General features: G+C 35.9%; 1 pseudogene; it reads left to right on the plus strand.

The window, feature by feature from the left end:
- The first annotated feature begins 7717 nt into the window (after nt 1–7717).
- On the plus strand, nt 7718–8507 carry LOC101961211 (large ribosomal subunit protein eL8-like; annotated as a pseudogene).
- Nucleotides 8508–13815: the final 5308 nt, after the last annotated feature.

Below are 13815 nucleotides of genomic sequence, written 5' to 3' on the forward strand. Positions count from 1 at the left end.
CCTTTAAGAAAAATGCAGGTGATGATGGTTGTTAAGTTTTAGGACTTTCTGTAATAGTTAAGAAATTAATTTTAAGCTCTGTAATATGTGGGAAACTGCTTCTGCCTCTGCTAGAAATTGTTCTTTTCTTTGGCACACAATGAAGAATTTGTTTGTTTGTTTTTTGTTGTTGTTTGTTTGTTTGTTTTCAGGAAAAGTATTTAAGCAGCAAAATTTATTAACCACATGAACTGGGCAATTCAGTTTTATTGTCTTAAATTGAAATGACATATTATAATATAGGATGACAGAAATAATTGAATTGAGAACATAAGCAATATTTAGTAGTTTAAAATTGATAACAACTGACATTACTGGAGTATTTCTTACATGCCAGACATCAAGATGAACACACTGGTACATCCTCAGAAAGGGATGATCATTATCTTCAATTCACAAATGGGGAAACTTAGGCAGAGGGAGATTTTTTTCAGGTATGAAAACTTAAAGTTTTTTTTTAAAGAAACATAGTAAATGAAAAATTGGAGACAACCCAAATGCCCAACATAAAGAAATAACTAAGTAAATTATGATATAGTCACATGGTAAAACAATATTTAGTCAATTATATATTTATGACATTTTCATAGATCACAAAAAAATTTACTGAGTATTCTTAAGTGTTTCTAAAGGCTGGAAGAAAATATACTGAGTTATTAACAGTGTGATTTCTTCTAGGTAGTAAATAAAGGTTATATCCTCTTAATTTCTTTGTACTTTACATATTTTCTGTAAAAATATAGAGGTATGGTTTAAATTTTAAAATAAAGTTACACTATACATAGGCTCAACACACAAAAATCATCTGCTTTCTCATAAATACCACTTACCAATTAGCAAATGTAACTGAAAAAACAAGAATATCTTATTCACAATTGCAACAAAAGCTATATAAATTATAATGAATGTAGGAAAGAACCCTAAAGTTAAACATTTTGAAACTTTAGTGAAAAACAATTTTAATGGGCTGAAAAAAACTACACATATTCCTGGCTCAACATTGTGTGCTTTAAAATTCTTCATAAAATTAATGTGTAAAATCCATGTGATCACATTTAAAATATTAGGGCTGGGGATATAGCTCAGTTGGTAGAGTGCTTGCTTCTCATGCAGAAAGCCCTGGGTTCAATCCCCAGCACCACAAAAAAAAATATTTTGAAAATGAAAGGATAGAATTGGCGTTCTTTCAGAAATCCTCCCAAAGCAGTAGGGAGACCAAGAGCAGATTTATAGTTCTTGCTACACAAAGTTGCAATACTTAAAACAGAAAACACAAACTATCTAGAAGGGAAAAACAAGTAAAGACTGGGCAGGGGTGAAGGAGAAAGTAGAAAAAGGACACCAGGACACCCTCTTCAAAGAGAGGGGCAAAATTAAAATTGTTATTTCATACTAGCAGATACAGATGTGTAGGCTACTGCAAGGAATCTCTCAGGACGTGGTTTACTCCAAGCAGCAGAGGAAAAGAAATGGAGCAAAGAATCACACAGACAAAATTATATTTGCAGAAAGAATTCTGTCTTCATGGCAGGGAAAGGAGAGACAATTTGCCTTAAGGATAACCCTAGAGTTTCTTAAGGATAGCCCATCTCATTAGCCTGAGAATTACAACAGTTAACCTAAATACTCAGGGACTAAAGAACTCCAGTTCTGGGTTAAAATGAATGATTAGATCTACCTGTCACTGTTACCTCCAAAAGTCCCACTAGAATGACAGTAACCACAGATACAATGAAAAGATAATTAAAACATTCTTTTAGACACTAGAAGTGGTTGGACACATGATAACTTACTTGCAGACCTTAAAAGGCTAATTTCTACACTGTCAGTGGCGAAAAAGAACAGTAACCACAGAACCGATACAAGAGCTCAAGAATTGATGGCAGGAGGCACCAATATAAATTGAGGTGAAGGTGAGACCATATGGATGGTGAAAGCTTTCGCCATCCATATGGTCTCACCTTCACCTCAACTTGTATTGGTGTCTCCAATAGAAACACACTAGTGTAGAAATCTCTCCCCAGTCCACACAGGTGGATCTTGCCCCTCCCTTACCCTGGCAAAAAAAAAAAAAAAACAAGACAGATTCCCCAGGGAAGGTGTTGGTGCCCTGAACATTAATAGAAAAGTGATAAATGTGAAATGCTTGCCTTCTTCTCCCTGTTAGCTCTCATAACCATATTTATTCCCTTCAGGAAAGAAATTAAAAGAACCGCTCCCCACAGCTACAGATCTGGACCAGGAAATATCTAAAGATATTAATGTTGTAAAACTTTGTAAAAACCTTATATCACTCAAAGTAAAGCCTTAGTTAACATGCCCTATCCACATACTCAGAGAACCCTAGTTTTTTGATACCTCACAACCAAGCAGCAGACAACCAAAATATTTTCTACACTTAAGAAAAGGAAAATCAGCAAAGCAATATGAATTAAGAAAGAGACTCTTCAAGGAAACAAGTTTTTTAAAAATTATTTTCAACATGAATAAGGAAAATAATATTTAATAAAACAAGAATAAAATGCTACAGAAAAAGCTGCATTCAGAGGACAAAGAGCTCTTTTCAAAATAAAGATACATTTTGAGCAGTTCTACTTCTAGGAATTCATCTTATAGATATATTTGCACATATGCAAAATATATAAGGCATAGATTTATTTTCGACTAGAAGTAGAAAAAACTGTAAAAGTCTAATCATCAGCAAAGAATGACTTTACAATGGAATTATGCAAATTAGAAACAGAATGAGATTACTTCTTATGTATTGACTTAGTATTTTAAATAATATTGCTTAAAAATATAATGAAAGGCAATACACAGAAGTGTGTGTAGCATGTATATATGTACAACTTACATAACATGTTATATCACATACTAGTTATATATCATAATTATAGATTACATGTTATACAAATTATAAATCAAAAATATCATGTAATTGTACTGGATTGGGAGTATAGCTCAGTGGTAGAATGTAAGAAGCATAAGGCCCTGGTTTTCATTCTCAGCACCACAAAAAAAGAGAATATAATTATATTAAATTACATATCTATTATATAATGTACATTTTACATATATATTTATAAAAAAAGTGTGTGTGTGTGTATGGCTTTTGAGTAACTATTTTAATCTTCACTAACTATACATATAAATACATGTATCCATAAATTAAAATTTTTTTAAATAGAATAGAAGAAACTAATAATACTTCCCCAGAGGAAAAAAATCAGAAGAATCAGATTACTATGATTAGGGTAGAAAAGAGAGTCTAGAATGGTATGTACATTTTCTCCTTTAGAATTTTAATCTTTGTGGAACAATAACATAAATGCAATGTTAAAATGATACCCAATAAAATTTATTGTAAAAATTGATAAGGCAAGAACCAATGTGTATGTACAGTACATTGTAGTTACTTAGTAAATATCTACTGAACAAATGGTTAAAATAACTTTGGGGGAAATTACCTTCTCAAAATATAGTATATAATGTAACATTTATCTCTCTCCCTCTCTCTCCTTCTTGTTGGAGATAAAACCCAGGACCCTGCACAGGTTAGGCAAGTACTCTATAACTGACTCTATAACACCCCAACCCTGTATTACAACATTTTTAAACACATAAAACAAATAATAATTAGAAAATATTTTGGAAAAAAAGTAAAAGTAATAAGTTTATATTTTTCAGGAAAAGTTAACATTGATTGCATTCTAATGCAATTTTCACCTCTGGAGTGTGGGGAGGTGATCCCTTTGTTGCCAAAACAGCCTGGGCACACACAACCAGTCATAGCTCCTAGAAGCAAATAAGAGTCCCATCCTAGGGAATAATGGTGAATCTCAGAGAGCAATGGGACAGAATGCAATTACGAGAGAAAACACAAGGGAAAGAAAGGAGGAAATCAGAATGGAAAAGAAAGAGGAGAAACACTAACATTACCTCAAGAAGAGAAGGGAGAGGTAAAAGGAGTAAAAGAAAAAGGAGACAAGAGGAAAATATATGAAACAATGGAGAAAAATGAAGAAAAGTTAAAGTATCAGAAATTACTATTACCCAGAAGACATAGAAGAATAACAAGGAGACAGTGTAATAGAGTGCAGAGATGTAGGCATCATGCAAAAGGAGATGCTAAGAAAGAAGGGTCAAAAGAAAGAACAACACAGATGGGATCAGAGACAAGAAGGGAAAGGAGGGTACCCATGTGAAGGGACAGCAAGGCAGAAGGACAGAGCATTCCTCTTGCCAATATTATAAGGAGCCCTGGGACTTCAGGGATGCAGTAAGAGCTGGCAGCTCTCTGACTCTTCCCATCCTTCTGGGAAAGGCTATAGAGAAGCTTGCATTGCCTTCAAATCCTCTTACTCCTGTGTAACCACTGATGTTGATGGAGAGGTGAATTTGGACCAATGGACTGAGCAGAGGGTCTACACAGGGAGCCGTGGAGGGCAACTGGTACTGAATGCCAGGCTGAGGAGTTGGGACCTTACATGTTACCAGGAAATGGTTAAGAGCTAGGGCTTGACCAGTTATTAGATCTGAGGCCTTGAGCATGTGCTCACTGAGCTTTTCATCTCATCTGCTAAATGAAGACAAGAATAATCATTTTCTAGGGTAGTCGTGAAGATTGAAATAGTTCCTGTGTTCAAAAGCTCCAGACACTAGCTTCCCGTACAAAAAGGCTCAACAAACAGGGACCATTGTTTAAGACCATTCAACGGATGGCTGATAGACAAGGAGACTGAAGAAGAGGAGAAACTGTTAGGAAGCAGCCGTGATATCCAAAGCAGGAGATGGCCACTCACTGTGTGACCAAAAGAAGGGAGAAAACACACCAAAGTATGTTTCTCCAAATAAGAGCAAAATACTGACTATCCTTCAAGAAGAAGGGGTACATAAGAGAAAGAGAAGAGGAAAAAAATATATGGGTGGCAGAGGAACAGAAAGCAGTAATTTGTTTCAGATTCCTTAACATTCAGAGCTTCAGTTTCATCATCTATACATCTAGGGTGATAATTGAACATGAAATAGTTCTTTATATGGCAACTAAGGATGAAATAAAATAATGTATATTAAAGCCCCTAGTGCATGCCTAGTGCATAGTAAGTGTCCACTATATCATGGCAGATATTATGTTGATAAGCTCTGAACAAAGGTGATAGTAGGAAGATTGTAAAAGAGGAGGGTATTTTAAGCATGTTGCATGGGTAGTCAGAATTTCTGAATTGAAAGGGAACTTGGGCACTCTTTACTCTGACTTGCATCTATGAAGTGATTGGTTTTCAAAATGCTTTTAAATCAAGTGATCAGACAAACTAATCTTTATTAATAAAGAAAACCCCATTCTAATGTAATCTAAGCCCTTGCTACAAGTTGAGACACAAATTTTCACCAACAAAGCTTTACCAGGTAACTACAACACATATACTTTCTGTTGGGCACCAATGGGAGATATTTTAGGGCAGAAAGGTCTTCCTGCATAATTTCCGGTCAGACCTTGTCACAGCCCACGGCTGTACATTAGAGATTCCTGAAGAAACACAACTGAAAGTTTTGTTGGAGAGCTCTGCACCAGAAAGGAGGGAAATCAGATCCACAGGAGAACTTTACCACAAAGGGGAAAAAAAACCACAAAGTGGAAGAGAAGGAAGCAAACACACCAAAGTATGTTTCTCCAAATAGGAGCAGAACACTGACTATCCTTCAAGAAGAAGGGGTACAAAAAAGAATATGAGAAGAGGGAAAAAGACATGCGTGGCAAAGGAACAGAAAGCAACAACTTGTTTCAGAGAATGAGAAATGTAGATGGATGTAGTAGGTGGACTGGAGTGAATTTGACTACTGTTTTTCAGACAAAATCTGTTAACAGAGACAGATAACTAACTCTCCCAGCACCCTGTGGAGTAGAGGAAAACATCCATCAGTTTTAGGAAATTCAGTCATTGTTCAATCCTCCCTATACTTGAAAAGACAAAATAGTGTTCACTCTTCCCAAAATCTATAATGAGACCCGAAGGAAGTCATTTTCTCTTGGTGTCCCCAGTTATAAGATGACTGGATGGGAAAAATAAAACGTAAATCTTCTCTAATTTTACCCAATGATGAAAGATGAGGATAAAGAACTCAATGTTTTAGAAGCCAGATATAACTGTTCAAGAACTTTCTACCTCTAGAGAAATAATAAGCAAAAAAATATCAAGAATAGTTGTAGGGTGAGCAAACGTTACTAAGCATTTGGTAACAGAGAGAAAAGATATATGACACAAAGAGGGAAAATATTACCTGAAATCACAGAACTGGTGCCACCAGGATGGACTGGGGATCAAGAGATGGGCAGATTCCAGCACCACCCAAGATGGCTGCTCTGATCAATAAGTTAGGTCTGCAAGATCTCTCCGAGGCCAGGGAAGTTGATGTACCTCCATCTGCTTGAATGAAATTGGTTTGAAAAGAAAGCAGGAGGAACCTAGGAGAAATAAGAGAAATTTGTAGGAGAAAGAAAGTTTCATGTTCAAAACTACTCTAGAATCTCCTGTGTTGTGAAAATGGAGTTGATGGAGGTGTTTGAAGCACAATCCACACACAGGAAATACCGAATGCCTTCCATGAGGCCTGTAGCAAGATTTTGAGGAATTAATTAAGGTTGTGGGAGAACATGGATGGTAAGGAAAAAGAAAAATCTGGAAAAGAGAATTCCATTTTAAAACCTTGGCAGAATCATTAGGAATTAAAGAAAAGCTTTCCAGAAACAATCATTGTAGCACAGAGAGAACATTCATTTCTCAACCCAAAAGAGAGCAGAGTAGGAGTGAGCTGGACCCGGATGGGAGGAGACACTCTCTGGGAGCAAAGGTAGAGCATCTCACCTGTTGATGAGACCCTTTGCTGGGTCAGGTCCAGTGCCCAGACAAGAAGTTTTATTCACTGTCACCCCTCACTACCACCCACTGTTGTCTCCTCTGCTGTGACTAAGGAAAGTCATTTCTGTTTTCACAAATCCTTGGAGACCCTTCCTTTGCCAAACCTTGTCCCCAGTCTCTGGCAATTAAACCTCCAAGGGAAGAGAGCTTCCTGAAAAGTTCTGTGATAATCTCAGCTACTTCAGCAAACAAACTCTTTCCCAGGGGAAGGTGGAGACAAAAACAAGTTTTCTTTGGGCCAGTCTGGAAAGAATCAGCTTTGCCTCCATTCCAAAAGGAAACAGGAAATGAGGTCTGTGTTTGTGGTCTACCTTGGTGACAGCCATTAAGTGATATATATAGGTGAAGTCAACAGGACATCTTCTGGAATATTCCAGAACCACACCCCTCTGCATCCTTCTGCCTGTTCCCATTACCTAGATTAAATGAGAAAAGTCCCATCTAAGGTTACATTGACCTTCTTAACTCTAAGAAATTCTTTCTGAGTTTAATTCTACTAAAATTCGGTGCAGTGCAGTCCCTAAAAATGTGTATGCTCTGGTTTGAAGATGAGGTGTTCCCCCAAAGGCCCTGTGTTAATGATATTTGTTTGTAGTTTTTTTTTTCTTGATTTGTCTTTGCCTGGGTTTTAGTATCAGAGTTATACTGGCTTCATAGAGTGTTTCTGGGAGTGTTGTCTCCCCTTCAAATTTATGGAATAATTTGAGAAAGACTTGTGTTAGTTCTTCTTTAAAGTTCTAGTAGGCTCTCTCCTCCAGTCCACCAAGATGCCAAAGGGAAAGAAAGCCAAGGGAAAGAAGGTGGCCCCGGGCCCTGCTGAGGTCAAGAAGCAGGAGGCCAAGAAGGTGGTGAACCTGCTGTTTGAGAAGAGGCAGAAGAACTTCGTCATCAGACAGGACATCCAGCCCAAAAGGGACCTTACACGCTTTGTAAAATGGGCCAGCTACATCGGGGTGCAGCAGCAAAGGTGCTGAAAAGTGCCTCCTGTGATTAACCAGTTCACCCAGGCGTTGGACCGCCAAACAGCCACCCAGCTGCTTAAGCTTGCCCACGAGTACAGACCCGAGACCAAGCAGGGAGCAGAGGCTGTTGGCCCGGGCTGAGAAGAAGGCTGCTGGCAAAGGGGTTGTCCCCACAAAGAGACCACCTGTCCTTTGAGCAGGAGTCAATACTGTCATCATCTAGGTGGAGAACAAGAAGGCTCAGCTGGTGGAGATCGCACATGATGTGGAAACCATGGAGCTGGTTGTCTCCCTGCCTGCCCTGTGTAGCAAGATGGGAGTCCCTTACTGCATCATCAAGAGGAAGGCTAGGCTGGGACATCTGATTCACAGGAAGACGTGCACCACTGTTGCCTTCACACAGGTTAACTCTGAAGACAAAGGAGCTCTGGCTAAGTTGGTGGAAGCTATCAGAATCAACTACAGTGACGGATATGATGAGATCCCTCGCCACTGGGGAGGCAACGTCCTGGGTCCAAAATCTGTGACTGGCATTGCCAAGCTGGAACTAAACTGGGATAAATGTACGCTGTTGCATTTCTGTACATAAAAGTAATAAATTGTCCTTCAGCCAGTGGGGAAAAAATAATAATAAAATAAAGTTCTGGTAGAACTAAACGGAGAATCCATCTGGTCCTGGGCTTTTCTTTGTTGTCAGAAAATTTCTTTATTTGACATTGGTTTGTGTAGGTTTCTGTATCTTCCTGTTTGGGGCAGGTCATAGAAATTTTTCAATCTTTTCTAGATTTTCCAGTTTATTGAAGTATAAATTTTCAAAGTAGCTTCTGATGATTGTGTGGATTTCAGAAGTGTCTGTGGTCTTTTTCATCTCTAATTTTGTTAATTTGAGTCTTCTTTCTCTTTATTTTGGTTAATATGGCTAATGGTTTATCTGTTTAAGGAACTAACTCTTTGTTGCATTGATCCCATGTATTGTTTTTCTATCCCCATTTCCTTAATTTCAGTTCTTAATTATTTCCTGTCTTCTATGATTTTTGAATCAGTTTATTCTTCATTTTATAAGGTATTGAGGTGGAGCATAGGCTTATTTATTTGGGATACCCAATGCATAAATTTTCCTCTTAAAACTGCTCTTATACTGCTTCAAAGATTCTGATGTTGTACCTCTGTTCTTATTTGTTTCTAAGAATTTATTGGTTCCTTCTCACTTCTTTTATGATCCATTCTTCATTTAAAAGAATTTTGTCAAATCTCTGTGTATTTATGTGATTTATATTATTTTTTCTTGCTATCTATTTCTAATTTCATTTCATTATGATCTAATAGGGTACATTATATTATACCAATTTTTTTGTTTTTGTTAGACTTACATTGTAATCTAGAATATGGTCTGTTTTGGAAAGGTTTCTATGAGCTACTGGTAAAAAGGTGAATTTAGCTGTTTGGGGGTGATATATTCTTTTGTGTCTATTAGGTCCATTTCATTTGCAATATATTAAGGTTAGAAATATGTTTATTGATTTTTGTTTAGATGACCTGACTATTGATTATAAAGGTGTGTTAAAATTATCCAGTATTATTGTGTTGAGGTCTATCTGGGATTTAATGTCAAGAAGTATTTTTGATGTAATTAAGTGCACTGACATTTGGGGAATATGTGTCCGTATCATTATATCTTTTTGTTGTATTGTTTACGAGGATGTAGTATCCTTCTTTGTCTCTTTCAATTAATTTTTGCTTGAAATCTGCTTTGTCAGATATGAGAAGAGCTACTCGTGCTTGTTTTCAGGCTTCATTTGCATGGACTATTTTTTTCCCATCTTTTACCTTCAGTCTGTGAGTGTCTGTCTATGAGATGAGTCTCTTTAAAACAGCATAGAGGTGGATCTTGTTTTTTGATCCATTCTACTAATCTACATCTTTTAATTGGGAAGTTGAGACCATTTACATTTCATATTACTCTGGATGTTTATAGTTTCTTGCCATTTTTGTTTGTTTGCTATATTTAATTCTGTCTTAATTATCATTTATTTATATGTTCTTCTAGTGATATTCCTCTATTTGGGAGCTTTGGGATTTGCGTACAGTTTATATTTGAACATTCTTTGTAGTTCTGGATTAATGGTCATTAATTCTTTGAGTTTATCCTTGTCATGGAAAATTTTTATTTCCCTATTTATTGAAAGAGAGCTTTGCAGGATATAGTAATCTTGTCTGGAAATTGTTTTCTTTTATAGCTTGTGATATTGCATTGCACTCCTTGATTTTAGTGTTTGAGAAGTCTGAAGTGAAACTTAACTGGCTTTCCTCTAAATATGACCTAAAATTTTTCTCTTACAGCATTCAATAAAGGGAAAAAGTAAAATACCATCATCAGAATATAAAATTTTTTATTTTCTATATTAGGCATTTCAATTATGATATGTCTTGGATAGGTTTTGTTCTGATCTTATTTATTAGGGGTCCTATGTGCTTTCTGTATGTGGATGTCTCTCTCATTTTTGATATGGGGAAAGATGTCTGTTACTATTTCTTTGAAAATGTTTTCAAAGAAACTTATATATTTGTTCCGTGGATGATGTTCCAAAAATTTTTTTTTATATTCTGATGGTGGCATTTTACTTTTTCCCTTTATTGCATACTGAGTATTCAAACTCCTATATCCTATCTTCAGGGCCTAAAGTTCTATCTTCAAAGTCTGAAGTTTTATTTTCTATGCAATCTAATCTGTTCCTGATACTCTCAAGTGATTTTTTTTTGGAGGGGAGTACTGGAAATTGAACATAGCAACACTTAACCACTGAGCTACATCTCCAAACCTTTTTATGTTTTATTTTGAGACAGGGTCTCACTAAGTTGCTTACAGCCTCACTACATTGCTGAGGCTGACTTTGAACTCACTATCCTCCTACTTCAGCCTCCCAACTCACTGTCAACTCAACCAGGCATTAAACAACAGTTGTGTACTTAAATCATCCACTGTAATAATAATTAAAACAATATGAATGAGCTAAGAAATACACAAACTAAATAATTCCATTAGATAGTTGGGTTACAATTTCTTAAGTGAAGATAAAATAGTATAGGGAGGCCAGAAGAAGTATGAAATTTTAAAAATTGAACAGAGGAGAAGTAAGAGGTAGGTAACAGATGTCAGTTGCTAAAGGAGGAGGAATTAAAAATTAACTAAAAATAATTCTTAAATGAAAGAGAAGAAAAGGACGCTATGGGTGAGGGAAGAGAGTGAAGAAGGTAAATTAGAGGGATAAAAACCAATATACAGATAAATGTAAGATCAAACAACTCAAACCCACATGTAATTTTCCCCCACCTAAGTCAAACCAAGGATAAATAATAAACAAATACAGACAAAATCAATTAATGTGAAAGTAAAATTATATGATTTATATATTTTAACCATTCTGTGCTGTGAGAACATACCCATACACAGGGCATGCACACACGCCACATCTTGCAGAATAAAAAAGAAATTTTAAAAAGAAATAATATTTGAAAAAAGTTAAAATTTTTAAAAAGAGTAAAAAACAGGGAGAGAATATAAAGAAAAATAAATGAGGAAAAAAGAATAAAAACACAGAACAAATCTTATGAGAAATAAAGTCTTATTTCAGCTGAGGTAGTTAAAACTGTTGGCAGCAATGGATTTTAATTCTTGATATTTATTTTTGACTCTATAAGCCTTGGTTCAATGGATAGAGGTTGTTAAGTCCAATGTTTTGTTTTTTTCTCACCTAGCTTCCAGCATTGTGACTAGGAGTAGTTTTCAATTTCCAATTTCTCAGGATAGGGTAGGACAGACTGGGGCATGTTGATGGGTATTCTGTGTATTTCTGTAGTAGGAATGGGTGAAAGTTTTAAATTTGAAGTTCCAATTCTAGCATGAACTTTGAAAACTCTGTTGGTAGGTATTTGAGATTTGATCCATGACTACTATTGCTGGTCTCTGCAGGATATCTGGCTCTCTAAGATCTCCAGTAGAATCCACTTTGGGAGTGTAGTAAATAAACCTTCACATTCACATGCACCACTATTAATATGAATTACCAAGTATTTGCCCTGAAGTACAGAAGTTCCTGTGTAGTCATTATTGACATCACCCCAGGAGCTCTTACAGGGCCCCAGCAACAAAGGGAGCTGTCTCTTTGATATCAGGAGGCTATATGTTTCAGGTATAATTTTCTTTGTGTCTCTTCTTCAGGCACACTCTGGGAGTCATATTAGGCAACAGTTGACAACTTCCTTTGTGAGTTCCCAATCTTCTGTCTCTGATGCTCACTGTCACACTGATTATAGATGATTTCTGCACTGATGACTGGCTTGCATGTCAGTGATCCCTGATTTCCACCAAACTATCCACCCATGGTTTGAACAATTTTTGGTTAGATTTCACTGAACCACTTCTCCCCTCCCCCATGCCACTGACTCTAAGTTCGTTAAGATCAGTCTTTTTCTCTATTAGAAGGTTTTTCCATGCTAATTTTAAAATATTTTTTTATCTGCCATGCTGTCTTGTCCCTCTGCCTGTATTCACCCTTCCCCTCACTATTACTGCTGCCACAGTTGACCCCAGTGAAGCAGGCACATCTCTAACATACTATTTCTTATATTGTGTTCAAAGTGTCTGTGTCTCTAGGGTTTCTTTTAAAGTCCAGTGTTAAATTTCAGTGAGTTCTCTCCATTACCCATATCACTGAGAAGCAGTCTTCTGCCTTGTAAATCGGGTGCTGAGGAACTGTTGGGAAGAGCATCTTCCCTCTAATCCATCATCTTCCAGTTTTACTTTGTTTCTTTTTGGTAAATACCCAATTTAATTATATATGTTATATAAGCATTTCACTCAGATCCAAACACAGAAATAATTTGAAAATGAAAGAATGAGAAAAGTTACATCTTGCATATATAATCAAAACAGAACCAAGATGGCAACACTAATATGGGGGGGGGAGACTTTAGTGGAAAATATTACAAGACAAAAAAGGACATTACATATTGCTATAAGTGGTAATCCATTATAAAGATACAACAATTATATATATGCACCAAACAAAGCTCCCCAAGATATAAGGCAAACTTTAACAGTACTGAAGGGAGAAAGAAGTTCTTATTGTTATCCTAATACCCCACTTTCAATAATGGACAGAACATCTAGAGAGAGGACGAATAAGAAAGAGAGGATTTGATAAACAATCAAACTATACATTTAGCTAATAAATATATCCAAAGGACTCTACTTACCAACAGCAGAACACACATTCTTCTCATGTGCATATTAACATTAAATCACATATTAGATGGCATTATGTAAAAACGTGGATGTGTAACCGATATGATACTGCAATCATTATACGGAGTAAAAATGGGAGTTCACAACCCACTTGAATCAAATGTATGAAATATGATATGTCAAGAGCTTTGTAATGTTTTGAACACCAATAAATAAATAAATTAATTAATAAATCACATATTAGTCCATCAATATATTTTGAAAGATTTAAGTAATACATTTTGAAAGATTTATGTTTCTGAAAACCTAAAAATGAATCATTAAAAACTGCAAATTTTTTAATGTATAGAAATTAAACAACATGCTTATGAAGAACAAATGGCTGAAGAAAGATATCACAAGGGAAATTAGAAAATAACTTGAAACAAATGAAGATGAAAACAAAGATCATCAAACTAGGACAATAAGGAAAAACGTGCTCAGAGGGAAATTAATAGTCATAAAAGTCTACAATTAAAAAAAGGAAAAGATGTCAAAACAATAACAAAATTTTATATGTAAAAACTTTAAATAACTGGACAACTAGAAAGAGTGAAACAAGCCAAGGGTTTGGCTTGGTGGTAGAGTTCTTGCTTACCATGCATGAAGCTCT

The sequence above is a fragment of the Ictidomys tridecemlineatus genome, chromosome 1 (assembly GCF_052094955.1).
Source record: "Ictidomys tridecemlineatus isolate mIctTri1 chromosome 1, mIctTri1.hap1, whole genome shotgun sequence".
NCBI lineage: Eukaryota > Metazoa > Chordata > Mammalia > Rodentia > Sciuridae > Ictidomys > Ictidomys tridecemlineatus.